Source organism: Pleurodeles waltl, chromosome 8, assembly GCF_031143425.1.
Source record: "Pleurodeles waltl isolate 20211129_DDA chromosome 8, aPleWal1.hap1.20221129, whole genome shotgun sequence".
NCBI classification, from domain to species: domain Eukaryota; kingdom Metazoa; phylum Chordata; class Amphibia; order Caudata; family Salamandridae; genus Pleurodeles; species Pleurodeles waltl.
Window position 1 is genome coordinate 188,979,981 of NC_090447.1, and position 20,655 is coordinate 189,000,635.

Below are 20,655 nucleotides of genomic sequence, written 5' to 3' on the forward strand. Positions count from 1 at the left end.
TAAATACATTTTGTGTTCTCACCTATAGTGTTTAAGAAGAGAGTTGTGGGAACTTAGAAAAGAAAATGAAAAATAAAATGATTTCTATTTCACTCTATTCAGCTAACTATTCCAGTAACATTTGTCAAGCAGGTGCTGTGGCTTAGCTGGTTAAAGCGCCTGTCTAGTAAACAGGAGATCCTGAGTTCAAATCTCAGCAGCACCTTGATATTTGTATTCTTAAATTACAGATCAGTTTCCTTAGATACTCTCTGATACCATTAAAAAATGAAAAATCTCAGTCATCTTACTAATAGACAGTTCATCTTAATATTAAATAAAATTCAGGGAATTTTCATGGTAACAGAAGCAAAACTTTGAATGTAAAATGAAGAGTAAATCAAATAGCAAGGTATATATGAACTAAAACCTTAGAGTTGAAGACAACTGATGTATTCCTCTACAATTATTATTTGTAAAGCACTCAAAAATGTAATCTACTTTTATAAGTACTTGTTAACTAAAATGTAGGTATTCTTGTTAAGTGATGGGGAATCCTTTTTTGTTCCCACAGATAAAGAAGACTGCACTAAAGGCACTGAGGACAAGTCATCTCCACTAAGTCAGTTATTCAATATTTGTAAGATAAGTAGGTGCTGTTGTTTAGTGGTCAAAGCTCCTGTCTCATAACTAGGATGTCCTGTGTTTAAATTCCAGCAACAATTTAGATTTAGTCCAAACTTTTAAAATTCAATTTCTTCAAGTAAACGTTTTTAAAAACAAGAGTAGTGTTCTGTTGACTTTAGAATGCTTGATCTCCAAATGAAACAAACACTTGGTGTTTTGCAGAATTCGAAAGTAATACCATAAATGAATAGGGGAAAAGAGAATGTCAAAGAAAAGGAAAGAGACGACAAATAAATTAAGAGTTCAATTTAACCAATGCATTTTACTCACAACACATAATTCAATCTTCTATAAGTAGGGTAAGTCACTCATTAAGGAAGTATTCTTAAATAAATTTGATCTTCTCACCTATAGAGTTTGACAACAGAGTTGTATCAACTTAGAAAATAAAATAAAAAAAAACAGATTTCTACTGCACTCCATTCTACTAGCAATTGCAGTAAACTTTGACATGAAAGGTCTCTGGCTTAGTTGCTTTGACTGCCCGTCTAAGAATTAGGAGATCCTGAGTTCACATATCCACAACACTGTGCTCTTTTTCATAGTTAAATAACAGATTATTTTCATTAGATGATCCTTTGATATAATGTTAAAATGAAAAATTTGAGTAACTTACTATTGAACAGTTCATCTTAATACTAAATAAAATTCCGAGTATTTTCGAGATGACAGAAGCAAGACTGTGAATGTAAAATGAAGGGTATATCAAAGAGGAAGATAAATATAAAATAAAGTGCTAGAGTTGAAGAAGAAAAGTGATACAATCCTCTACAATAATATTTTGTGAGCCACTGAAAAATGTAGTCTACTTTTATGAATACTTTTTAACTAAATCTTAGGTACTCTTCTTAAGTGATGGGGAATTCTTTTATGTTTAACGTAATAACACAGATAAAAAAAGACTCCACAGCAGGTATTGAAAAGCAATAATGGCAACTAAGTCAGTTATTCAATCATTTTAAGAGTAAGAGGTGCTGTGGCTTAGTGGTTAAAGCGCCTGTCTCGTAAACCGGAAATCCTGAGTTCAAATCTCAGCAGCACCTCAGTTTTGCTCCAAACTTATAGAATTGAATTTTTTCAAGTAAATATTAAATACAGTTTCAAAACAAGAGTAGTGTCCTGTTCACTTTAGAATGCTTCATCTCATAATGAAAAAAGCACTTGGTATTTTGCAGAATTTCAAAGCAATGCAATGAATGAATAAGGGAAATGAAAATTATAACAAAGAGGAAAGAAAGAAATTTCAATTTAGAGTTGAATTTTTGTAATGCATTTCACTCACAAGACATAATTCAATATTATAAAAGAATGGTAAACCACCTCTTAATGAAGAATTTTTAGATAAATAAATTTAGTGTTCTCACCTATAGTGTTTAAGAAGAGAGTTGTGGGAACTTAGAAAATAAAATGAAAAATAAAATGATTTCTATGTCACTCCATTCAGCTAACTATTCCAGTGACATTTGTCAAGCAGGTGCTGTGGCTTAGCTGGTTAAAGTGCCTGTCTAGTAAACAGGAGATCCTGAGTTCAAATCTCAGCAGCACCTTGATATTTTTATTCTTAAATTACAGATCAGTTTCCTTAGATACTCTCTGATAGAATTAAAAAATGAAAAATCTGAGTCATCTTACTAATAGACAGTTCATCTTATTATTAAATAAAATTCAGAGAATTTTCATGGTAACAGAAGCAAAACTTTGAATGTAAAATGAAGAGTAAATCAAATAGCAAGGTATATACGAACTAAAACCTTAGAGTTGAAGACAACTGATGTATTCCTCTACAATTATTATTTGTAAACCACTCAAAAATGTAATCTACTTTTATAAGTACTTGTTAACTAAAATGTAGGTATTCTTGTTAAGTGATGGGGAATCCTTTTTTGTTCAACGTTTCACCACAGATAAAGAAGACTGCACTAAAGGCACTGAGGACAAGTCATCTCCACTAAGTCAGGTATTCAATATTTGTAAGATAAGTAGGTGCTGTTGTTTAGTGGTCAAAGATCCTGTCTCATAACTAGGATGTCCTGTGTTTAAATTCCAGCAACAATTTAGATTTAGTCCAAACTTTTAAAATTCAATTTCTTCAAATAAACGTTCAAAAAAGTTTAAAAACAAGAGTAGTGTTCTGTTGACTTTAGAATGCTTGATCTCCAAATGAAACAAACACTTGGTGTTTTGCAGAATTCGAAAGTAATACCATAAATGAATAGGGGAAAAGAGAATGTCAAAGAAAAGGAAAGAGACGACAAATAAATTAAGAGTTCAATTTAACCAATGCATTTTACTCACAACACATAATTCAATCTTCTATAAGTAGGGTGGGTCACTCATTAAGGAAGTATTCTTAAATAAATTTTATTTTCTCACCTATAGAGTTTGACAACAGAGTTGTATCAACTTAGAAAATAAAATTTAAAAAAACAGATTTCTACTGCACTCCATTCTACTAGCAATTGCAGTAAACTTTGTCATGAAAGTTCTCTGGCTTTGTTGCTTTGACTGCCCGTCTAATAAACAGGAGATCCTGAGTTCAAATATCCACCACACCGTGCTCTTTTTCATAGTTAAATAACAGATTATTTTCATTAGATGATCCTTTGATATAATGTTAAAATGAAAAATTTGAGTAACTTACTATTGAACAGTTCATCTTAATACTAAATAAAATTCTGAGTATTTTCGAGATGACAGAAGCAAGACTGTGAATGTAAAATGAAGGGTATATCAAAGAGGAAGATAAATATAAAATAAAGTGCTAGAGTTGAAGAAGAAAAGTGATACAATCCTCTACAATAATAATTTGTGAGCCACTGAAAAATGGAGTCTACTTTTATGAATACTTTTTAACTAAATCTTAGGTACTCTTCTTAAGTGATGGGGATTTTTTTTATGTTTAACGTAATAACACAGATGAAAAAAGACTCCACAGAAGGTATTGGAAAGCAATAATGGCAACTAAGTCAATTATTCAATCATTTTGAGAGTAAGAGGTGCTGTGGCTTAGTGGTTAAAGCGCCTGTCTCGTAAACAGGAAATCCTGAGTTCAAATCTCAGCAGCACCTCAGTTTTGCTCCAAACTTATAGAATTGAATTTTTTCAAGTAAATATTAAATACAGTTTCAAAACAAGAGTAGTGTCCTGTTCACTTTAGAATGCTTCATCTCATAATGAAAAATGCACTTGGTATTTTGCAGAATTTCAAATCAATGCAATAAATGAATAAGGGAAATGAGAATTATAACAAAGAAGAAAGAAAGAAAATTCAATTTAGAGTTGAATTTTTGTAATGCATTTCACTCACAAGACATAATTCAATATTCTAAAAGAACGGTAAATCACCTCTTAAGGAAGAATTTTTAGATAAATAAATTTAGTGTTCTCACCTATAGTGTTTAAGAAGAGAGTTGTGGGAACTTAGAAAAGAAAATGAAAAATAAAATGATTTCTATGTCACTCCATTCAGCTAACTATTCCAGTGACGTTTGTCAAGCAGGTGCTGTGGCTTAGCTGGTTAAAGCGCCTGTCTAGTAAACAGGAGATCCTGAGTTCAAATCTCAGCAGCACCTTGATATTTTTATTCTTAAATTACAGATCAGTTTCGTTAGATACTCTCTGATACAATTAAAAAATGAAAAATCTGAGTCATCTTACTAATAGACAGTTCATCTTAATATTAAATAAAATTCAGAGAATTTTCATGGTAACAGAAGCAAAACTTTGAATGTAAAATGAAGAGTATATCAAATAGCAAGGTATATATGAACTAAAACCTTAGAGTTGAAGACAACTGATGTATTCCTCTACAATTCTTATTTGTAAACCACTCAAAAATGTAATCTACTTTTATAAGTACTTGTTAACTAAAATGTAGGTATTGTTAAGTGATGGGGAATCCTTTTTTGTTCAACGTTTCACCACAGATAAAGAAGACTGCACTAAAGGCACTGAGGACAAGTCATCTCCACTAAGTCAGTTATTCAATATTTGTAAGATAAGTAGGTGCTGTTGTTTAGTGGTCAAAGCTCCTGTCTCATAACTAGGATGTCCTGTGTTTAAATTCCAGCAACAATTTAGATTTAGTCCAAACTTTTAAAATTCAATTTCTTCAAGTAAACGTTCAAAAAAGTTTAAAAACAAGAGTAGTGTTCTGTTGACTTTAGAATGCTTGATCTCCAAATGAAACAAACACTTGGTGTTTTGCAGAATTCTAAAGTAATACCATAAATGAATAGGGGAAAAGAGAATGTCAAAGAAAAGGAAAGAGACGACAAATAAATTAAGAGTTCAATTTAACCAATGCATTTTACTCACAACACATAATTCAATCTTCTATAAGTAGGGTAGGTCACTCATTAAGGAAGTATTCTTAAATAAATTAGATTTTCTCACCTATAGAGTTTGACAACAGAGTTGTATCAACTTAGAAAATAAAATTAAAAAAAACAGATTTCTACTGCACTCCATTCTACTAGCAATTGCAGTACACTTTGTCATGAAAGGTCTCTGGCTTAGTTGCTTTGACTGCCCGTCTAATAAACAGGAGATCCTGAGTTCAAATCTCCACAACACTGTGCTCTTTTTCATAGTTAAATAACAGATTATTTTCATTAGATGATCCTTTGATATAATGTTAAAATGAAAAATTTGAGAAACTTACTATTGAACAGTTCATCTTAATACTAAATAAAATTCCGAGTATTTTCGAGATGACAGAAGCAAGACTGTGAATGTAAAATGAAGGGTATATCAAAGAGGAAGATAAATATAAAATAAAGTGCTAGAGTTGAAGAAGAAAAGTGATACAATCCCCTACAATAATAATTTGTGAGCCACTGAAAAATGTAGTCTACTTTTATGAATACTTTTTAACTAAATCTTAGGTACTCTTCTTAAGAGATGGGGAATTCTTTTATGTTTAACGTAATAACACAGATAAAAAAAGACTCCACAGAAGGTATTGAAAAGCAATAATGGCAACTAAGTCAGTTATTCAATCATTTTAAGAGTAAGAGGTGCTGTGGCTTAGTGGTTAAAGCGCCTGTCTTGTAAACAGGAAATCCTGATTTCAAATCTCAGCCGCACCTCAGATTTGCTCCAAACTTATAGATTTGAATTTTTTCAAGTAAATATTAAATACAGTTTTAAAACAAGAGTAGTGTCCTGTTCACTTTAGAATGCTTCATCTCATAATGAAAAAAGCACTTGGTATTTTGCAGAATTTCAAAGCAATGCAATGATTGAATAAGGGAAATGAGAATTATAACAAAGAGGAAAGAAAGAAAATTCAATTTAGAGTTGAATTTTTGTAATGCATTTCACTCACAAGACATAATTCAATATTCTAAAAGAACGGTAAGCCACCTCTTAAGGAAGAATTTTTAAATAAATTTAGTGTTCTCACCTATAGTGTTTAAGAAGAGTGTTGTGGGAACTTAGAAAAGAAAATGAAAAATAAAATGATTTCTATTTCACTCCATTCAGCTAACTATTCGAGTGACGTTTGTCAAGCAGGTGCTGTGGCTTAGCTGGTTAAAGCGCCTGTCTAGTAAACAGGAGATCCTGAGTTCAAATCTCAGCAGCACCTTGATATTTTTATTCTTAAATTACAGATCAGTTTCCTTAGATACTCTCTGATACAATTAAAAAATGAAAAATCTGAGTCATCTTACTAATAGACAGTTCATCTTAATATTAAATAAAATTCAGAGAATTTTCATGGTAACAGAAGCAAAACTTTGAATGTAAAATGAAGAGTAAATCAAATAGCAAGGTATATATGAACTAAAACCTTAGAGTTGAAGACAACTGATGTATTCCTCTACAATTATTATTTGTAAACCACTCAAAAATGTAATCTACTTTTATAAGTACTTGTTAACTAAAATGTAGGTATTCTTGTTAAGTGATGGGGAATCCTTTTTTGTTCAACGTTTCACCACAGATAAAGAAGACTGCACTAAAGGCACTGAGGACAAGTCATCTCCACTAAGTCAGTTATTCAATATTTGTAAGATAAGTAGGTGCTGTTGTTTAGTGGTCAAAGCTCCTGTCTCATAACTAGGATGTCCTGTGTTTAAATTCCAGCAACAATTTAGATTTAGTCCAAACTTTTAAAATTCAATTTCTTCAAGTAAACGTTCAAAAAAGTTTAAAAACAAGAGTAGTGTTCTGTTGACTTTAGAATGCTTGATCTCCAAATGAAACAAACACTTGGTGTTTTGCAGAATTCGAAAGTAATACCATAAATGAATAGGGGAAAAGAGAATGTCAAAGAAAAGGAAAGAGACGACAAATAAATTAAGAGTTCAATTTAACCAATGCTTTTTACTCACAACACTTTATTCAATCTTCTATAAGTAGGGTAAGTCACTCATTAAGGAAGTATTCTTAAATAAATTTGATCTTCTCACCTATAGAGTTTGACAACAGAGTTGTATCAACTTAGAAAATAAAATTAAAAAAAACAGATTTCTACTGCACTCCATTCTACTAGCAATTGCAGTAAACTTTGTCATGAAAGTTCTCTGGCTTAGTTACTTTGACTGCCCGTCTAATAAACAGGAGATCCTGAGTTCAAATGTCCACAACACCGTGCTCTTTTTCATAGTTAAATAACAGATTATTTTAATTAGATGATCCTTTGATATAATGTTAAAATGAAAAATTTGAGTAACTTACTATTGAACAGTTCATCTTAATACTAAATAAAATTCCGAGTATTTTCGAGATGACAGAAGCAAGACTGTGAATGTAAAATGAAGGGTATATCAAAGAGGAAGATAAATATAAAATAAAGTGCTAGAGTTGAAGAAGAAAAGTGATACAATCCTCTACAATAATAATTTGTGAGCCACTGAAAAATGTAGTCTACTTTTATGAATACTTTTTAACTAAATCTTAGGTACTCTTCTTAAGTGATGGGGAATTCTTTTATGTTTAACGTAATAACACAGATAAAAAAAGACTCCACAGAAGGTATTGAAAAGCAATAATGGCAACTAAGTCAGTTATTCAATCATTTTAAGAGTAAGCGGTGCTGTGGCTTAGTGGTTAAAGCACCTGTCTCGTAAACAGGAAATCCTGAGTTCAAATCTCAGCAGCACCTCAGTTTTGCTCCAAACTTATAGAATTGAATTTTTTCAAGTAAATATTAAATACAGTTTCAAAACAAGAGTAGTGTCCTGTTCACTTTAGAATGCTTCATCTCATAATGAAAAAAGCACTTGGTATTTTGCAGAATTTCAAAGCAATGCAATGAATGAATAAGGGAAATGAGAATTATAACAAAGAGGAAAGAGAAGAAAATTCAATTTAGAGTTGAATTTTTGTAATGCATTTCACTCACAAGACATAATTCAATATTCTAAAAGAACGGTAAGCCACCTCTTAAGGAAGAATTTTTAAATACATTTTGTGTTCTCACCTATAGTGTTTAAGAAGAGAGTTGTGGGAACTTAGAAAAGAAAATGAAAAATAAAATGATTTCTATTTCACTCTATTCAGCTAACTATTCCAGTAATGTTTGTCAAGCAGGTGCTGTGGCTTAGCTGGTTAAAGCGCCTGTCTAGTAAACAGGAGATCCTGAGTTCAAATCTCAGCAGCACCTTGATATTTTTATTCTTAAATTACAGATCAGTTTCCTTAGATACTCTCTGATACAATTAAAAAATGAAAAATCTCAGTCATCTTACTAATAGACAGTTCATCTTAATATTAAATAAAATTCAGAGAATTTTCATGGTAACAGAAGCAAAACTTTGAATGTAAAATGAAGAGTAAATCAAATAGCAAGGTATATATGAACTAAAACCTTAGAGTTGAAGACAACTGATGTATTCCTCTACAATTCTTATTTGTAAACCACTCAAAAATGTAATCTACTTTTATAAGTACTTGTTAACTAAAAAGTAGGTATTCTTGTTAAGTGATGGGGAATCCTTTTTTGTTCAACGTTTCACCACAGATAAAGAAGACTGCACTAAAGGCACTGAGGACAAGTCATCTCCACTAAGTCAGTTATTCAATATTTGTAAGATAAGTAGGTGCTGTTGTTTAGTGGTCAAAGCTCCTGTCTCATAACTAGGATGTCCTGTGTTTAAATTCCAGCAACAATTTAGATTTAGTCCAAACTTTAAAAATTCAATTTCTTCAAGTAAACGTTCAAAAAAGTTTAAAAACAAGAGTAGTGTTCTGTTGACTTTAGAATGCTTGATCTCCAAATGAAACAAACACTTGGTGTTTTGCAGAATTCGAAAGTAATACCATAAATGAATAGGGGAAAAGAGAATGTCAAAGAAAAGGAAAGAGACGACAAATAAATTAAGAGTTCAATTTAACCAATGCATTTTACTCACAACACACAATTCAATCTTCTATAAGTAGGGTAAGTCACTCATTAAGGAAGTATTCTTAAATAAATTTGATCTTCTCACCTATAGAGTTTGACAACAGAGTTGTATCAACTTAGAAAATAAAATAAAAAAAAACAGATTTCTACTGCACTCCATTCTACTAGCAATTGCATTAAACTTTGACATGAAAGGTCTCTGGCTTAGTTGCTTTGACTGCCCGTCTAATAAACAGGAGATCCTGAGTTCAAATATCCACAACACCGTGCTCTTTTTCATAGTTAAATAACAGATTATTTTCATTAGATGATCCTTTGATATAATGTTAAAATGAAAAATTTGAGTAACTTACTATTGAACAGTTCATCTTAATACTAAATAAAATTCCGAGTATTTTCGAGATGACAGAAGCAAGACTGTGAATGTAAAATGAAGGATATATCAAAGAGGAAGATAAATATAAAATAAAGTGCTAGAGTTGAAGAAGAAAAGTGATACAATCCTCTACAATAATATTTTGTGAGCCACTGAAAAATGTAGTCTACTTTTATGAATATTTTTTAACTAAATCTTAGGTACTCTTCTTAAGTGATGGGGAATTCTTTTATGTTTAACGTAATAACACAGATAAAAAAAGACTCCACAGCAGGTATTGAAAAGCAATAATGGCAACTAAGTCAGTTATTCAATCATTTTAAGAGTAAGAGGTGCTGTGGCTTAGTGGTTAAAGCGCCTGTCTCGTAAACAGGAAATCCTGAGTTCAAATCTCAGCAGCACCTCAGTTTTGCTCCAAACTTATAGAATTGAATTTTTTCAAGTAAATATTAAATACAGTTTCAAAACAAGAGTAGTGTCCTGTTCACTTTAGAATGCTTCATCTCATAATGAAAAAAGCACTTGGTATTTTGCAGAATTTCAAAGCAATGCAATGAATGAATAAGGGAAATGAAAATTATAACAAAGAGGAAAGAAAGAAAATTCAATTTAGAGTTGAATTTTTGTAATGCATTTCACTCACAAGACATAATTCAATATTATAAAAGAATGGTAAACCACCTCTTAAGGAAGAATTTTTAGATAAATTAATTTAGTGTTCTCACCTATAGTGTTTAAGAAGAGAGTTGTGGGAACTTAGAAAATAAAATGAAAAATAAAATGATCTCTATGTCACTCCATTCAGCTAACTATTCCAGTGACGTTTGTCACGCAGGTGCTGTGGCTTAGCTGGTTAAAGCGCCTGTCTAGTAAACAGGAGATCCTGAGTTCAAATCTCAGCAGCACCTTGATATTTTTATTCTTAAATTACAGATCAGTTTCCTTAGATACTCTCTGATAGAATTAAAAAATGAAAAATCTGAGTCATCTTACTAATAGACAGTTCATCTTATTATTAAATAAAATTCAGAGAATCTTCATGGTAACAGAAGCAAAACTTTGAATGTAAAATGAAGAGTAAATCAAATAGCAAGGTATATATGAACTAAAACCTTAGAGTTGAAGACAACTGATGTATTCCTCTACAATTATTATTTGTAAACCACTCAAAAATGTAATCTACTTTTATAAGTACTTGTTAACTAAAATGTAGGTATTCTTGTTAAGTGATGGGGAATCCTTTTTTGTTCAACGTTTCACCACAGATAAAGAAGACTGCACTAAAGGCACTGAGGACAAGTCATCTCCACTAAGTCAGTTATTCAATATTTGTAAGATAAGTAGGTGCTGTTGTTTAGTGGTCAAAGCTCCTGTCTCATAACTAGGATGTCCTGTGTTTAAATTCCAGCAACAATTTAGATTTAGTCCAAACTTTTAAAATTCAATTTCTTCAAGTAAACGTTCAAAAAAGTTTAAAAACAAGAGTAGTGTTCTGTTGACTTTAGAATGCTTGATCTCCAAATGAAACAAACACTTGGTGTTTTGCAGAATTCGAAAGTAATACCATAAATGAATAGGGGAAAAGAGAATGTCAAAGAAAAGGAAAGAGACGACAAATAAATTAAGAGTTCAATTTAACCAATGCATTTTACTCACAACACATAATTCAATCTTCTATAAGTAGGGTAAGTCACTCATTAAGGAAGTATTCTTAAATAAATTTGATCTTCTCACCTATAGAGTTTGACAACAGAGTTGTATCAACTTAGAAAATAAAATAAAAAAAAACAGATTTCTACTGCACTCCATTCTACTAGCAATTGCAGTAAACTTTGACATGAAAGGTCTCTGGCTTAGTTGCTTTGACTGCCCGTCTAATAAACAGGAGATCCTGAGTTCAAATATCCACAACACCGTGCTCTTTTTCATAGTTAAATAACAGATTATTTTCATTAGATGATCCTTTGATATAATGTTAAAATGAAACATTTGAGTAACTTACTATTGAACAGTTCATCTTAATACTAAATAAAATTCCGAGTATTTTCGAGATGACAGAAGCAAGACTGTGAATGTAAAATGAAGGGTATATCAAAGAGGAAGATAAATATAAAATAAAGTGCTAGAGTTGAAGAAGAAAAGTGATACAATCCTCTACAATAATATTTTGTGAGCCACTGAAAAATGTAGTCTACTTTTATGAATACTTTTTAACTAAATCTTAGGTACTCTTCTTAAGTGATGGGGAATTCTTTTATGTTTAACGTAATAACACAGATAAAAAAAGACTCCACAGCAGGTATTGAAAAGCAATAATGGCAACTAAGTCAGTTATTCAATCATTTTAAGAGTAAGAGGTGCTGTGGCTTAGTGGTTAAAGCGCCTGTCTCGTAAACAGGAAATCCTGAGTTCAAATATCAGCAGCACCTCAGTTTTGCTCCAAACTTATAGAATTGAATTTTTTCAAGTAAATATTAAATACAGTTTCAAAACAAGAGTAGTGTCCTGTTCACTTTAGAATGCTTCATCTCATAATGAAAAAAGCACTTGGTATTTTGCAGAATTTCAAAGCAATGCAATGAATGAATAAGGGAAATTAAAATTATAACAAAGAGGAAAGAAAGAAAATTCAATTTAGAGTTGAATTTTTGTAATGCATTTCACTCACAAGACATAATTCAATATTATAAAAGAATGGTAAACCACCTCTTAAGGAAGAATTTTTAGATAAATAAATTTAGTGTTCTCACCTATAGTGTTTAAGAAGAGAGTTGTGGGAACTTAGAAAATAAAATGAAAAATAAAATGATTTCTATGTCACTCCATTCAGCTAACTATTCCAGTGAAGTTTGTCAAGCAGGTGCTGTGGCTTAGCTGGTTAAAGCGCCTGTCTAGTAAACAGGAGATCCTGAGTTCAAATCTCAGCAGCACCTTGATATTTTTATTCTTAAATTACAGATCAGTTTCCTTAGATACTCTCTGATAGAATTAAAAAATGAAAAATCTGAGTCATCTTACTAATAGACAGTTCATCTTATTATTAAATAAAATTCAGAGAATTTTCATGGTAACAGAAGCAAAACTTTGAATGTAAAATGAAGAGTAAATCAAATAGCAAGGTATATATGAACTAAAACCTTAGAGTTGAAGACAACTGATGTATTCCTCTACAATTATTATTTGTAAACCACTCAAAAATGTAATCTACTTTTATAAGTACTTGTTAACTAACATGTAGGTATTCTTGTTAAGTGATGGGGAATCCTTTTTTGTTCAACGTTTCACCACAGATAAAGAAGACTGCACTAAAGGCACTGAGGACAAGTCATCTCCAATAAGTCAGTTATTCAATATTTGTAAGATAAGTAGGTGCTGTTGTTTAGTGGTCAAAGCTCCTGTCTCATAACTAGGATGTCCTGTGTTTAAATTCCAGCAACAATTTAGATTTAGTCCAAACTTTTAAAATTCAATTTCTTCAAGTAAACGTTCAAAAAAGTTTAAAAACAAGAGTAGTGTTCTGTTGACTTTAGAATGCTTGATCTCCAAATGAAACAAACACTTGGTGTTTTGCAGAATTCGAAAGTAATACCATAAATGAATAGGGGAAAAGAGAATGTCAAAGAAAAGGAAAGAGACGACAAATAAATTAAGAGTTCAATTTAACCAATGCATTTTACTCACAACACATAATTCAATCTTCTATAAGTAGGGTAAGTCACTCATTAAGGAAGTATTCTTAAATAAATTTGATCTTCTCACCTATAGAGTTTGACAACAGAGTTGTATCAACTTAGAAAATAAAATAAAAAAAAACAGATTTCTACTGCACTCCATTCTACTAGCAATTGCAGTAAACTTTGACATGAAAGGTCTCTGGCTTAGTTGCTTTGACTGCCCGTCTAATAAACAGGAGATCCTGAGTTCAAATATCCACAACACCGTGCTCTTTTTCATAGTTAAATAACAGATTATTTTCATTAGATGATCCTTTGATATAATCTTAAAATGAAAAATTTGAGTAACTTACTATTGAACAGTTCATCTTAATACTAAATAAAATTCTGAGTATTTTCGAGATGACAGAAGCAAGACTGTGAATGTAAAATGAAGGGTATATCAAAGAGGAAGATAAATATAAAATAAAGTGCTAGAGTTGAAGAAGAAAAGTGATACAATCCTCTACAATAATATTTTGTGAGCCACTGAAAAATGTAGTCTACTTTTATGAATACTTTTTAACTAAATCTTAGGTACTCTTCTTAAGTGATGGGGAATTCTTTTATGTTTAACGTAATAACACAGATAAAAAAAGACTCCACAGCAGGTATTGAAATGCAATAATGGCAACTAAGTCAGTTCTTCAATCATTTTAAGAGTAAGAGGTGCTGTGGCTTAGTGGTTAAAGCGCCTGTCTCGTAAACAGGAAATCCTGAGTTCAAATCTCAGCAGCACCTCAGTTTTGCTCCAAACTTATAGAATAGAATTTTTTCAAGTAAATATTAAATACAGTTTCAAAACAAGAGTAGTGTCCTGTTCACTTTAGAATGCTTCATCTCATAATTAAAAAAGCACTTGGTATTTTGCAGAATTTCAAAGCAATGCAATGAATGAATAAGGGAAATGAAAATTATAACAAAGAGGAAAGAAAGAAAATTCAATTTAGAGTTGAATTTTTGTAATGCATTTCACTCACAAGACATAATTCAATATTATAAAAGAATGGTAAACCACCTCTTAAGGAAGAATTTTTAGATAATTAAATTTAGTGTTCTCACCTATAGTGTTTAAGAAGAGAGTTGTGGGAACTTAGAAAATAAAATGAAAAATAAAATGATTTCTATGTCACTCCATTCAGCTAACTATTCCAGTGAAGTTTGTCAAGCAGGTGCTGTGGCTTAGCTGGTTAAAGCGCCTGTCTAGTAAACTGGAGATCCTGAGTTCAAATCTCAACAGCACCTTGATATTCTTATTCTTAAATTACAGATCAGTTTCCTTAGATACTCTCTGATAGAATTAAAAAATGAAAAATCTGAGTCATCTTAATAATAGACAGTTCATCTTATTATTAAATAAAATTCAGAGAATTTTCATGGTAACAGAAGCAAAACTTTGAATGTAAAATGAAGAGTAAATCAAATAGCAAGGTATATATGAACTAAAACGTTAGAGTTGAAGACAACTGATGTATTCCTCTACAATTATTATTTGTAAACCACTCAAAAATGTAATCTACTTTTATAAGTACTTGTTAACTAAAATGTAGGTATTCTTGTTAAGTGATGGGGAATCCTTTTTTGTTCAACGTTTCACCACAGATAAAGAAGACTGCACTAAAGGCACTGAGGACAAGTCATCTCCACTAAGTCAGGTATTCAATATTTGTAAGATAAGTAGGTGCTGTTGTTTAGTGGTCAAAGATCCTGTCTCATAACTAGGATGTCCTGTGTTTAAATTCCAGCAACAATTTAGATTTAGTCCAAACTTTTAAAATTCAATTTCTTCAAGTAAACGTTCAAAAAAAGTTTAAAAACAAGAGTAGTGTTCTGTTGACTTTAGAATGCTTGATCTCCAAATGAAACAAACACTTGGTGTTTTGCAGAATTCGAAAGTAATACCATAAATGAATAGGGGAAAAGAGAATGTCAAAGAAAAGGAAAGAGACGACAAATAAATTAAGAGTTCAATTTAACCAATGCATTTTACTCACAACACATAATTCAATCTTCTATAAGTAGGGTAGGTCACTCATTAAGGAAGTATTCTTAAATAAATTTGATTTTCCCACCTATAGAGTTTGACAACAGAGTTGTATCAACTTAGAAAATAAAATTAAAAAAAACAGATTTCTACTGCACTCAATTCTACTAGCAATTGCAGTAAACTTTGTCATGAAAGTTCTCTGGCTTTGTTGCTTTGACTGCCCGTCTAATAAACAGGAGATCCTGAGTTCAAATATCCACCACACCGTGCTCTTTTTCATAGTTAAATAACAGATTATTTTCATTAGATGATCCTTTGATATAATGTTAAAATGAAAAATTTGAGTAACTTACTATTGAACAGTTCATCTTAATACTAAATAAAATTCTGAGTATTTTCGAGATGACAGAAGCAAGACTGTGAATGTAAAATGAAGGGTATATCAAAGAGGAAGATAAATATAAAATAAAGTGCTAGAGTTGAAGAAGAAAAGTGATACAATCCTCTACAATAATAATTTGTGAGCCACTGAAAAATGGAGTCTACTTTTATGAATACTTTTTAACTAAATCTTAGGTACTCTTCTTAAGTGATGGGGATTTTTTTTATGTTTAACGTAATAACACAGATAAAAAAAGACTCCACAGAAGGTATTGAAAAGCAATAATGGCAACTAAGTCAATTATTCAATCATTTTGAGAATAAGAGGTGCTGTGGCTTAGTGGTTAAAGCGTCTGTCTCGTAAACAGGAAATCCTGAGTTCAAATCTCAGCAGCACCTCAGTTTTTCTCCAAACTTATAGAATTGAATTTTTTCAAGTAAATATTAAATACAGTTTCAAAACAAGAGTATTGTCCTGTTCACTTTAGAATGCTTCATCTCATAATGAAAAATGCACTTGGTATTTTGCAGAATTTCAAAGCAATGCAATAAATGAATAAGGGAAATGAGAATTATAACAAAGAAGAAAGAAAGAAAATTCAATTTAGAGTTGAATTTTTGTAATGCATTTCACTCACAAGACATAATTCAATATTCTAAAAGAACGGTAACTCACCTCTTAAGGAAGAATTTTTAGATAAATAAATTTAGTGTTCTCACCTATAGTGTTTAAGAAGAGAGTTGTGGGAACTTAGAAAAGAAAATGAAAAATAAAATGATTTCTATGTCACTCCATTCAGCTAACTATTCCAGTGACGTTTGTCAAGCAGGTGCTGTGGCTTAGCTGGTTAAAGCACCTGTCTAGTAAACAGGAGATCCTGAGTTCAAATCTCAGCAGCACCTTGATATTTTTATTCTTAAATTACAGATCAGTTTCGTTAGATACTCTTTGATACAATTAAAAAATGAAAAATCTGAGTCATCTTACTAATAGACAGTTCATCTTAATATTAAATAAAATTCAGAGAATTTTCATGGTAACAGAAGCAAAACTTTGAATGTAAAATGAAGAGTATATCAAATAGCAAGGTATATATGAACTAAAACCTTAGAGTTGAAGACAACTGATGTATTCCTCTACAATTATTATTTGTAAACCACTCAAAAATGTAATCTACTTTTATAAGTACTTGTTAACTAAAATGTAGGTATTCTTGTTAAGTGATGGGGAATCCTTTTTTGTTCAACGTTTCACCACAGATAAAGAAGACTGCACTAAAGGCACTGAGGACAAGTCATCTCCACTAAGTCAGTTATTCAATATTTGTAAGATAAGTAGGTGCTGTTGTTTAGTGGTCAAAGCTCCTGTCTCATAACTAGGATGTCCTGTGTTTAAATTCCAGCAACAATTTAGATTTAGTCCAAACTTTTAAAATTCTATTTCTTCAAGTAAACGTTCAAAAAAGTTTAAAAACAAGAGTAGTGTTCTGTTGACTTTAGAATGCTTGATCTCCAAATGAAACAAACACTTGGTGTTTTGCAGAATTCGAAAGTAATACCATAAATGAATAGGGGAAAAGAGAATGTCAAAGAAAAGGAAAGAGACGACAAATAAATTAAGACTTCAATTTAACCAATGCATTTTACTCACAACACATAATTCAATCTTCTATAAGTAGGGTAAGTCACTCATTAAGGAAGTATTCTTAAATAAATTTGATCTTCTCACCTATAGAGTTTGACAACAGAGTTGTATCAACTTAGTAATGAAAATAAAAAAAAAACAGATTTCTACTGCACTCCATTCTACTAGCAATTGCAGTAAACTTTGTCATTAAAGTTCTCTGGCTTAGTTGCTTTGACTGCCCGTCTACTAAACAGGAGATCCTGAATTCAAATCTCCACAACACCGTGCTCTTTTTCATAGTTAAATAACAGATTATTTTCATTAGATGATCCTTTGATATAATGTTAAAATGAAAAATTTGAGTAACTTACTATTGAACAGTTCATCTTAATACTAAATAAAATTCCGAGTATTTTCGAGATGACAGAAGCAAGACTGTGAATGTAAAATGAAGGGTATATCAAAGAGGAAGATAAATATAAAATAAAGTGCTAGAGTTGAAGAAGAAAAGTGATACAATCCTCTACAATAATAATTTGTGAGCCACTGAAAAATGTAGTCTACTTTTATGAATACTTTTTAACTAAATCTTAGGTACTCTTCTTAAGTGATGGGGAATTCTTTTATGTTTAACGTAATAACACAGATAAAAAAAGACTCCACAGAAGGTATTGAAAAGCAATAATGGCAACTAAGTCAGTTATTCATTCATTTTAAGAGTAAGAGGTGCTGTGGCTTAGTGGTTAATGCACCTGTCTCGTAAACAGAAAATCCTGAATTCAAATCTCCGCAGCACCTCAGTTTTGCTCCAAACTTATAGAATTGAATTTTTTCAAGTAAATATTAAATACAGTTTCAAAACAAGAGTAGTGTCCTGTTCACTTTAGAATGCTTCTTCTCATAATGAAAAAAGCACTTGGTATTTTGCAGAATTTCAAAGCAATGCAATGAATGAATAAGGGAAATGAGAATTATAACAAAGAGGAAAGAGAAGAAAATTCAATTTAGAGTTGAATTTTTGTAATGCATTTCACTCACAAGACATAATTCAATATTCTAAAAGAACGGTAAGCCACCTCTTAAGGAAGATTTTTTAAATAAATTTAGTGTTCTCACCTATAGTGTTTAAGGAGAGAGTTGTGGGAACTTAGAAAAGAAAATGAAAAAAAAAATGATTTCTATTTCACTCCATTCAGCTAACTATTCCAGTGATGTTTGCCAAGCAGGTGCTGTGGCTTAGCTGGTTAAAGTGCCTGTCTAGTAAACAGGAGATCCTGAGTTCAAATCTCAACAGCACCTTGATATTTTTATTCTTAAATTACAGATCAGTTTCCTTAGATACTCTCTGATACAATTAAAAAATGAAAAATCTGAGTCATCTTACTAATAGACAGTTCATCTTAATATTAAATAAAATTCAGAGAATTTTCATGGTAACAGAAGCAAAACTTTGAATGTAAAATGAAGAGTAAATCAAATAGCAAGGTATATATGAACTAAAACCTTAGAGTTGAAGACAATTGATGCATTCCTCTACAATTATTATTTGTAAACCAATCAAAAATGTAATCTACTTTTATAAGTACTTGCTAACTAAAATGTAGGTATTCTTGTTAAGTGATGGGGAATCCTTTTTTGTTCAACGTTTCACCACAGATAAAGAAGACTGCACTAAAGGCACTGAGGACAAGTCATCTCCACTAAGTCAGTTATTCAATATTTGTAAGATAAGTAGGTGCTGTTGTTTAGTGGTCAAAGCTCCTGTCTCATAACTAGGATGTCCTGTGTTTAAATTCCAGCAACAATTTAGATTTAGTCCAAACTTTTAAAATTCAATTTCTTCAAGTAAACGTTCAATAAAGCTTAAAAACAAGAGTAGTGTTCTGTTGACTTTAGAATGCTTGATCTCCACATGAAACAAACACTTGGTGTTTTGCAGAATTCGAAAGTAATACCATAAATGAATAGGGGAAAAGAGAATGTCAAAGAAAAGGAAAGAGACGACAAATAAATTAAGAGTTCAATTTAACCAATGCATTTTACTCACAACACATAATTCAATCTTCTATATGTAGGGTTAGTCACTCATTAAGGAAGTATTCTTAAATAAATTTGATTTTCTCACCTATAGAGTTTGACAACAGAGTTGTATCAACTTAGAAAATAAAATAAAAAAAGAACAGATTTCTACTCTACTCCATTCTACTAGCAATTGCAGTAAACTTTGTCATGAAAGTTTTCTGGCTTAGTTGCTTTGACTGCCCGTCTAATAAACAGGAGATCCTGAGTTCAAATCTCCACAACGCCGTGCTCTTTTTCAAAGTTAAATAACACATTATTTTCATTAGATGATCCTTTGATATAATGTTAAAATCAAGAATTTGAGTAACTTACTATTGAACAGTTCATCTTAATACTAAATAAAATTCCGAGTATTTTCGAGATGACAGAAGCAAGACTGTGAATGTAAAATGAAGGGTATATCAAAGAGGAATATAAATATAAAATAAAGTGCTAGAGTTGAAGAAGAAAAGTGATACAATCCTCTACAATAATAATTTGTGAGCCACTGAAAAATGTAGTCTACTTTTATGAATACTTTTTAACTAAATCTTAGGTTCTCTTCTTAAGTGATGGGGAATTCTTTTATGTTTAACGTAATAACACAGATAAAAAAAGACTCCACAGAAGGTATTGAAAAGCAATAATGGCAACTAAGTCAGTTATTCAATCATTTTAAGAGTAAGAGGTGCTGTGGCTTAGTAGTTAAAGCGCCTCTCTCATAAACGGGAAATCCTGAGTTCAGATCTCAGCAGCACCTCAGTTTTGCTCCAAACTTATAGAATTGAATTTTTTCAAGTAAATATTAAATACAGTTTCAAAACAAGAGTAGTGTCCTGTTCACTTTAGAATGCTTCATCTCATAATGAAAAAAGCACTTGGTATTTTGCAGAATTTCAAAGCAATGCAATGAATGAATAAGGGAAATGAGAATTATAACAAAGAGGAAAGAGAAGAAAATTCAATTTAGAGTTGAATTTTTGTAATGCTTTTCACTCACAAGACATAATTCAATATTCTAAAAGAACGGTAAGCCACCTCTTAAGATAGAATTTTTAAATAAATTTAGTGTTCTCACCTATAGTGTTTAAGGAGAGAGTTGTGGGAACTTAGAAAAGAAAATGAAAAAAAAAATTATTTCTATTTCACTTCATTCAGCTAAATTCCAGTGACGGTTGTCAAGCAGGTGATGTGGCTTAGCTGGTTATAGCACCTGTCTTGTAAACAGGAGATCCTGAGTTCAAATCTCAGCAGCACCTCGATATTTTTATTCTTAAATTACAAATCAGTTTCCTTAGATACTCTCTGATACAATTAAAAAATGAAAAATCTGAGTCATTTTACTAATAGACAGTTCATCTTAATATTAAATAAAATTCAGAGAATTTTCATGGTAACAGAAGCAAAACTTTGAATGTAAAATGAAGAGTAAATCAAATAGCAAGGTATATATGAACTAAAACCTTAGAGTTGAAGACAACTGATGTATTC

The 20,655-nt window shown here is 31.1% G+C and overlaps 19 non-coding genes across 19 annotated transcripts; all 19 read left to right on the plus strand.

The window, feature by feature from the left end:
• The first annotated feature begins 131 nt into the window (after window positions 1-131).
• TRNAT-AGU (transfer RNA threonine (anticodon AGU)) lies at window positions 132-205 on the plus strand. Its single transcript has one exon. It is a non-coding gene; the product is annotated as a tRNA-Thr (tRNA).
• A 1,431-nt stretch (window positions 206-1,636) lies between these two features.
• Window positions 1,637-1,709, plus strand: TRNAT-CGU (transfer RNA threonine (anticodon CGU)). Its single transcript has one exon. It is a non-coding gene; the product is annotated as a tRNA-Thr (tRNA).
• A 430-nt stretch (window positions 1,710-2,139) lies between these two features.
• On the plus strand, window positions 2,140-2,213 carry TRNAT-AGU (transfer RNA threonine (anticodon AGU)). Its single transcript has one exon. It is a non-coding gene; the product is annotated as a tRNA-Thr (tRNA).
• A 1,448-nt stretch (window positions 2,214-3,661) lies between these two features.
• Window positions 3,662-3,734, plus strand: TRNAT-CGU (transfer RNA threonine (anticodon CGU)). The gene has a single exon. It is a non-coding gene; the product is annotated as a tRNA-Thr (tRNA).
• A 430-nt stretch (window positions 3,735-4,164) lies between these two features.
• TRNAT-AGU (transfer RNA threonine (anticodon AGU)) lies at window positions 4,165-4,238 on the plus strand. Its single transcript has one exon. It is a non-coding gene; the product is annotated as a tRNA-Thr (tRNA).
• A 1,445-nt stretch (window positions 4,239-5,683) lies between these two features.
• TRNAT-UGU (transfer RNA threonine (anticodon UGU)) lies at window positions 5,684-5,756 on the plus strand. The gene has a single exon. It is a non-coding gene; the product is annotated as a tRNA-Thr (tRNA).
• A 426-nt stretch (window positions 5,757-6,182) lies between these two features.
• On the plus strand, window positions 6,183-6,256 carry TRNAT-AGU (transfer RNA threonine (anticodon AGU)). Its single transcript has one exon. It is a non-coding gene; the product is annotated as a tRNA-Thr (tRNA).
• A 1,448-nt stretch (window positions 6,257-7,704) lies between these two features.
• TRNAT-CGU (transfer RNA threonine (anticodon CGU)) lies at window positions 7,705-7,777 on the plus strand. The gene has a single exon. It is a non-coding gene; the product is annotated as a tRNA-Thr (tRNA).
• Window positions 7,778-8,204: 427 nt separating this feature from the next.
• Window positions 8,205-8,278, plus strand: TRNAT-AGU (transfer RNA threonine (anticodon AGU)). The gene has a single exon. It is a non-coding gene; the product is annotated as a tRNA-Thr (tRNA).
• A 1,448-nt stretch (window positions 8,279-9,726) lies between these two features.
• TRNAT-CGU (transfer RNA threonine (anticodon CGU)) lies at window positions 9,727-9,799 on the plus strand. Its single transcript has one exon. It is a non-coding gene; the product is annotated as a tRNA-Thr (tRNA).
• A 430-nt stretch (window positions 9,800-10,229) lies between these two features.
• TRNAT-AGU (transfer RNA threonine (anticodon AGU)) lies at window positions 10,230-10,303 on the plus strand. Its single transcript has one exon. It is a non-coding gene; the product is annotated as a tRNA-Thr (tRNA).
• A 1,448-nt stretch (window positions 10,304-11,751) lies between these two features.
• TRNAT-CGU (transfer RNA threonine (anticodon CGU)) lies at window positions 11,752-11,824 on the plus strand. The gene has a single exon. It is a non-coding gene; the product is annotated as a tRNA-Thr (tRNA).
• Window positions 11,825-12,254: 430 nt separating this feature from the next.
• On the plus strand, window positions 12,255-12,328 carry TRNAT-AGU (transfer RNA threonine (anticodon AGU)). The gene has a single exon. It is a non-coding gene; the product is annotated as a tRNA-Thr (tRNA).
• A 1,448-nt stretch (window positions 12,329-13,776) lies between these two features.
• Window positions 13,777-13,849, plus strand: TRNAT-CGU (transfer RNA threonine (anticodon CGU)). Its single transcript has one exon. It is a non-coding gene; the product is annotated as a tRNA-Thr (tRNA).
• A 430-nt stretch (window positions 13,850-14,279) lies between these two features.
• On the plus strand, window positions 14,280-14,353 carry TRNAT-AGU (transfer RNA threonine (anticodon AGU)). Its single transcript has one exon. It is a non-coding gene; the product is annotated as a tRNA-Thr (tRNA).
• Window positions 14,354-15,802: 1,449 nt separating this feature from the next.
• Window positions 15,803-15,875, plus strand: TRNAT-CGU (transfer RNA threonine (anticodon CGU)). The gene has a single exon. It is a non-coding gene; the product is annotated as a tRNA-Thr (tRNA).
• Window positions 15,876-16,305: 430 nt separating this feature from the next.
• TRNAT-AGU (transfer RNA threonine (anticodon AGU)) lies at window positions 16,306-16,379 on the plus strand. Its single transcript has one exon. It is a non-coding gene; the product is annotated as a tRNA-Thr (tRNA).
• A 1,949-nt stretch (window positions 16,380-18,328) lies between these two features.
• Window positions 18,329-18,402, plus strand: TRNAT-AGU (transfer RNA threonine (anticodon AGU)). Its single transcript has one exon. It is a non-coding gene; the product is annotated as a tRNA-Thr (tRNA).
• A 1,947-nt stretch (window positions 18,403-20,349) lies between these two features.
• TRNAT-UGU (transfer RNA threonine (anticodon UGU)) lies at window positions 20,350-20,423 on the plus strand. The gene has a single exon. It is a non-coding gene; the product is annotated as a tRNA-Thr (tRNA).
• The last annotated feature ends 232 nt before the right edge of the window (window positions 20,424-20,655 follow it).